The sequence below is a fragment of the Delphinus delphis genome, chromosome 4, assembly GCF_949987515.2.
Source record: "Delphinus delphis chromosome 4, mDelDel1.2, whole genome shotgun sequence".
Classification (NCBI taxonomy): Eukaryota; Metazoa; Chordata; class Mammalia; order Artiodactyla; family Delphinidae; genus Delphinus; species Delphinus delphis.
Genome location: NC_082686.1, coordinates 86,774,471 through 86,780,714, shown reverse-complemented (window position 1 = coordinate 86,780,714; position 6,244 = coordinate 86,774,471). Strand labels below are relative to the sequence as shown.

Genomic DNA, 6,244 nt, shown 5'->3' with positions numbered 1-6,244 from the left:
CTACTCGTCTTGCTTCAACTGTCTCCATCTGGAAAATTCTTGCTTATTATTTATGCCTGAGCTCAAGTGCTGTCCTCTCTGTGAACATTTTTTTCTGGCTTCTTCAGGAAGTTTCAAGGGATCTTTCCTCATGTTTTCAGGGATCCTTGTGCATAACTCTCTTACTATACTCAATGTGATGTAAATATTCATGCCCTTACCTTTCCACTCATTAGTACAGGGAATGATGTGTATTTTCTTTTCCTTTTTTTTTTTTTTATACTGTTACAGTAGAAATACCAGGTCTAACATGCACAGAGCCAAGAAAACCAACGACGCCAAATACTGAATTTATATTGCACTGTCCTTTGAACACTCAGCAGGAACAAACTGCTGAATGCAGATACCATGCAGTGCAATTCCTTTTTTTTTTAAACAATCCAAGCATCTTTTATTGTATAAAGTAAATGAAGGTGTTCCATTGTTGAATTCAGTAATTGAATGAACTACTATAGTGCTAATGAATTCTTGCAATTCAAATAGCGAATATAAGAAAGTTGGAAATCTAACTGAATTCTTATTCAGCAAACATGTATGAGCACTGTCTATGTGCCATGCATAATGCTTTGTATTACTCTCTACACTAGCTTATTAAATCTTCATAATAATCTGTGGAAAGGCATAGGTTTTATTATCCCCACTTACCTTATAGTTTAGGTAGACCCAGGACTTAAACCCAGATCTCCTGTTTCTGATCTGAGAATTCTCCCTCCATATTCCCACAGCCTTACTTCAGTAACAATAACAACCATATCAGAGAAAATTCTTTAGGGACACTTAAGGATGAATTGGGGCCATGTCCTATTGCATTCCGGAAGAATATTTTTCAGTGTTTGTTTTATCAACATTTCAATAAATACTTCATGCAAAGCAGTAGTTAATAAACACTCATGTCCTGACCAAACAGTTTTCTCCTCTGTTGTGGGCTCTTGAGCTATAAAGGCAAGAGGCATGAAAGAAAACCAGCAAAGCATTTTATGACAACCATACTGGTGAGCCAGTAACTCAAAGAAAGGTAATTATTAGAATCATCAGAAAGTGTTCTCGGTCCTAATGAAAGGTTTTCCTTGGGGAAACTCTTGGTGGTAGTTATTCACAGAAATTATTTCTCAGAAGCCCATGGCAGATTGACTAGACCAATTTTCAATTACATTGCAGTACTTTCCAAGTGGTAGAAGAGTGAAAGACATTTTTTAAAGAGAGCCGTTTCCTATCTGATAAATAACTACCCGCCATGGCATGAAATTTAATAGTAGTTGTGGCACTGTACATCAAAAAGTAAATTGCAGTGTACGAAGTTAACAAATTTTCAGTGTGCAAGCTGCCAACTTATCCTTTCCTAGAAGCACCAAGCAGTGGCAAATCATGAAAAACACTACCTCAGCTGTTGATTCCATATTAGATTGTAGACACATCTAAAATAAGGTTAGTCACCTGTTGACCTAAAACAAATAGAAGACCAATTATTTCTCCAGCAAAAACTGCAATTCAGGGTCTGCAACCACTGCGAACCACATGCGAGTCCCTGCACAGCAAGGCAAGGACAACTCTTTTTAAAAAAAAAGAGGGGAAAAGGAAGTTGGGTGGGGCTGTAGTAAACAATTCCTCCACTGGAGGAATTGAGAGTTCAAAGTATAGTGGTTTTTCATTGGCTGAGTTGTGACAATCTCTCATTGCCTGAACTTTAGCCAGGCAAAAAGTGGACGTCTTTCTTCTTCCTGTTTGGCTCTGCTATTAGGTAGGGCATGAGAGCTCCCCCTTCTGACCCCTTAACTCTATTTTAATTGAAGTTTCTGTTTATTAATTTTCACACATCTTAGCAAGAATTATGAGTGAGGTCTCTGTTTTGGTTTTCTACACATTTATGTGTATTAGCATGTTACTGGTAGACATTAATGTGCAATTTAATAACAGAATCATAGCCAAGGCCTCTGTGAGTATAACTGATAGCCCTACTATGTGTTTTCATAGCTTATTTTGTGTGTATACCTTGCATGGAATCTAATATATCATCATAATGTATTGATATGATTATTTTAAAAATCACTAATATGATTTTCTTGAGGGCAGAGATTACGCTTTAATAATTTGTTTTCTTAATGTTTGAATGAATGAATGAAATAATAGAATATGCATCATCACACTTTTAATCATGTATGGTAAACATTTGTTTTTGCCTGCCTGGCATCCCTTCTGTCTTCTTCTGGTAATGTCACTTTCATTATCCTACAAGAAACCACCTCTTCTCTACTCTCAATTCACATAGTTTTAGGTATGGGGTGCAGTGAGGTAGAAAGATGATTTTAACTCCAATTCTAAGAGTTGGCAAAAACTGTATATTTCTTTCTTTTGGCCCAGTGATTCATGGATAGGCATATAAACAAAGTTGGTTCAATTACAGTGAATCTTGGAAGTTTCACTGGACACACTGGAAAAGTGGCACCTATTCCAAAGATCCAAAGGTACCTATTCCAGCTCTGTCAGGAACTTCTCATTTATATGAGCCAATAAGTTCCCAATTATTTGACCAGTTTGAGTTGAGTTTGTGTCTTTGACTCCTTTTGTTGTATTTCCTCCAAGGGTTTGTAAATCCCTCAGATTAGATTCCAGTAGAGTCCTATGATGCTAGAATGGTCAGTGGGGACTAATTAGGTTTAGCTATATTTTCTCCAGAAGTTTGGTGTTTGTCAAATGCATTGAAAAACAAACAAGTTAATAAGTAGGTAGATAGACAGACAGATAGACAGATAATCTGCAAAAAGTCCTGAAGCATGGACTCTAAAAATTGATCATCTAAGTATATGCTCCTGCATCTATCATTCCACGTGGAGCTCTTAGAGGCCAGGTCATCTTCTTATGCTCACTATGGCACTGAAATACTAAGTCAGTCTCTTGAACTATCTCAGGGGACTACATTGCATGTGGCTCAGGATTTTCTAAGTCAACAAGCCCAGGTACATTACTGAACGGAGAACGGAAGGCTGACACTTCCCAGGGTTTATCTCAAATGCACCTTAGACTACAGCTTTGACAAATGAGTCATTTTTGATGCTGAATTTCCTCATCTATAAAAGGGTAGGATTTATTGGTTACATGTATAGCAAGGGACAGAAGGTTGAATAAGGCAGTTCTTTTTTTGGTGTTAAAACTCCAGTGGTGATTTCATTTCTATTATTTTATTAAAGGGTGTGAATAAAGAACAAAATACTGAAGACCTAGGTGAAAAGTCTCAAGGCTTTGCCTCAAAATGAATATCCTAGGTATTCTAGGACGCATTACAACTAGCAGTATTATGTTTCACTATTTAAAGGGAGTGACTGAGGAGATATAATAGAGTACTGAAAGAAGGGAATACAAGTTGGTTTTAAATGTGACAAAGGATTTGGGGTCAGAGAAGTCAGTCAATCCTGGAGAAGTAATCAATAGAAGAGGCATAAGAAAAAAATGGACGATATCCTCATTGGTCAGTATTAGATTTAGAAAACACATAATTTTAGGATTTAGAGCCACAAAGACAGTTGGCTTCATTGAAATGTACTCAAAACAGGATTTGAATCTCACCCTTCTTCTAGCAACAGCATAGCTATGGAAATTGGGAAAAACATAAAACCTTGGTTTCTGTAAAGTGAAAATAAAAATAAATTTTTCATCATGCAGTTGCTTAGTTGTTAAAATAAATGATATGATGATCATCATAGTTAACAGTAACTTTATCTAGTACATAATATGGTCCAAGCACTGTGCTAAGTGCCAGCATATTATCTCATTTAGTTCTCAAGACAACCTGATGAAATAGGGCTACTGTTATTCACATTTTACAAATAGGGAAAATGGGGCAGGTTACACAGAGAGGTTATGCACCTTGCCTAAATCCCTCAGCTAGTAAGTGACAAAACAGGCTTTTCACTGAGGCAATCTACACCAGGATTTTTTTTTAAGTGTCTCTGTATTGCTTTTCTCCTAGAGCAGACGGTAACAACTTAAAAAATCAGAGTTGAAACTGAATCACGCAAATGCTCAAACTAGGGAAGATGACTGAAGATTACCCAAATGGGAATAAAATGTAGTAGACAGGTGACTTGGCCCTGGTTCCATTTTAATAAATGTAGTGCTTATTCAAGATGTGGCACCATGCTCTAGATCCAATGCCAGATCCATTTTTCTTCCTTTATCTGGCTTTTTTGCTTGATTCTTTGAAATGGTAACTCTTTCAACTCCTGCTTCTTCAGTTTGAAGCAGAATGGGGAATGAATTTACACAGCAACATTTCTTTAAAATTCTTCAAGTTTCTTAAACTTGCTTACAAAAGGCACCATCTTGAATCACCAGTTTACTGGGATTTTCTCTGCATCTAGCAGAAGTGCCTGCACATTGGATACTGACTCCATGCTTGCATGGACTGTGACTGATGCAATGCCTTTCCTGTTGCATGGACATGCAAAAGATGGCTTAGATCTGTAGTTTCAAAACCTCTTGAGGTCCTGAAGCCTTTAAAGATAAGATTGACAAGGGAAGAAGTAGCCTTACCAGATAGTAAACACATTATAAAGTAACAATACTTCAAATAACATCATTAGGCATACAAATAGACGGATTGATTGAACAGAACACAAAGTCCAGAAATAGACAAATAAATAATTTGGTAGATCGTAAACATGTTCAAATCCATAGGGTAAAGATGAATTATACAATGAATAGTTTCAGGGGAAATGGGTAGCCATATAAGACAATAAAATTGGAAACATACTGTAAGTCTCATTAGGTCAATAGATCAAATATTTAAATATAAAGGTTTAAGTGTTTAAAAATGAGAGAATAAAAACAATTCAAGATTGGGGAAGATCTGTCTAGCTATGACATAAAACTCAAAGGCCATAAAGGAAAAGCTTAATAAATTTACCCCATATATTTTTTACAAAGATGACCACATACAAAGACAAAAGACAAATAATGTAATAGGAAGATATTTGCAAATTACCTCACAAATAGAGGGCTAGTTTTCCTGAAATATAAAACATTTCTAAAAGTTGATGAGAAAAAGACCATAAAACCAACTGAAAGAATGGACAAAGACTATGAATTGGCAGTTCACAATAAAGGAAAGAAAAACAGTACTTAATCATACAAAAATGCTTATCATCATTTATAATAAAAGAATTTCTTTTATTATGCTGATATCACAGGTTTTTTTCACCTGGTGAAGATGAAAAGTTTGATAATACACTGTGATGGTGAGAATGTGGGAAAACAGATACTCTCACATGTTGATAGTGAAAGTGTAAATTGTCCTATTGATGATAATTTGACAATACTCATCAAAATTACAAAAGATATAACATTTGATACAGCAATTCCACTTCTAGGAGTTTATCCTATACATGGGGGAAACTGACATCTATTTATGTACTGATATGGAGTGAGCTACAATATACGTTGTTAAGTGAAAAAACAAGATGTGAAACAGGATATATGAGTATACTTTTGTGCATAAAATATATTTGGACCAGAATCTGGGGAAAGAAACTGAATGGCTGAAGGACACAGATGGGAAGGAGACTTTTCACTATTTACTATTTTGGTATTTTGTATTTTTAACCATATGAAAGTATTGCCTTTTCAATAAAGATTTATTATAGAGATTTATATATTATTTAATTTATTAAATACATTTTCAAAGAAACATACTAATACTCCATATAGCTGGAAACATTTAAACATAGATTTGTATCAGTTGACAATTAATGAAGCATATAAGGTTAAGTGCTGAAATAATAATTATAGAATAAGTATATTTTTCAGTAGCGTTATTTTATAAGCACAGATTCCCTAGCTTTTCCTCTTAAATTCCTATTTAAAAATCTTCAAAAAATGTATGCAAGTGAGGCAGTTTTTTTAGCAGCCTCGGAAACCAAGGCTAAGTATCATCTATTTACCAAACATTTGGAGAAATGTGTGTAAGGTAAAATGCTTATTTGATGAGGGGAAGAAAACCGGGAGATCCATGGTGTTGTCCCAGGTAACTAAGTAGGAACAAGCCCACTCCCATGACATAGCTAAATGAGAGACAAAGTTTTCTGACCTGTACCTGGATAGCAAGGATAGTCTGAGGGACTCTTTAGACTTTCTCTTTGGCTTCCCTTCATGTTTACAAATTGGCTGCAGGAAGAGCATACTTACCACCTGCAAAGGTCCCAACCTAGATCCA

At 35.6% G+C, this 6,244-nt stretch overlaps 1 non-coding gene across 1 annotated transcript; it reads right to left on the bottom strand.

The window, feature by feature from the left end:
* Positions 1-259: 259 nt before the first annotated feature.
* LOC132425155 (small nucleolar RNA SNORA8) lies at positions 260-397 on the bottom strand. The gene has a single exon (XR_009519355.1). It is a non-coding gene; the product is annotated as a small nucleolar RNA SNORA8 (small nucleolar RNA).
* Positions 398-6,244: the final 5,847 nt, after the last annotated feature.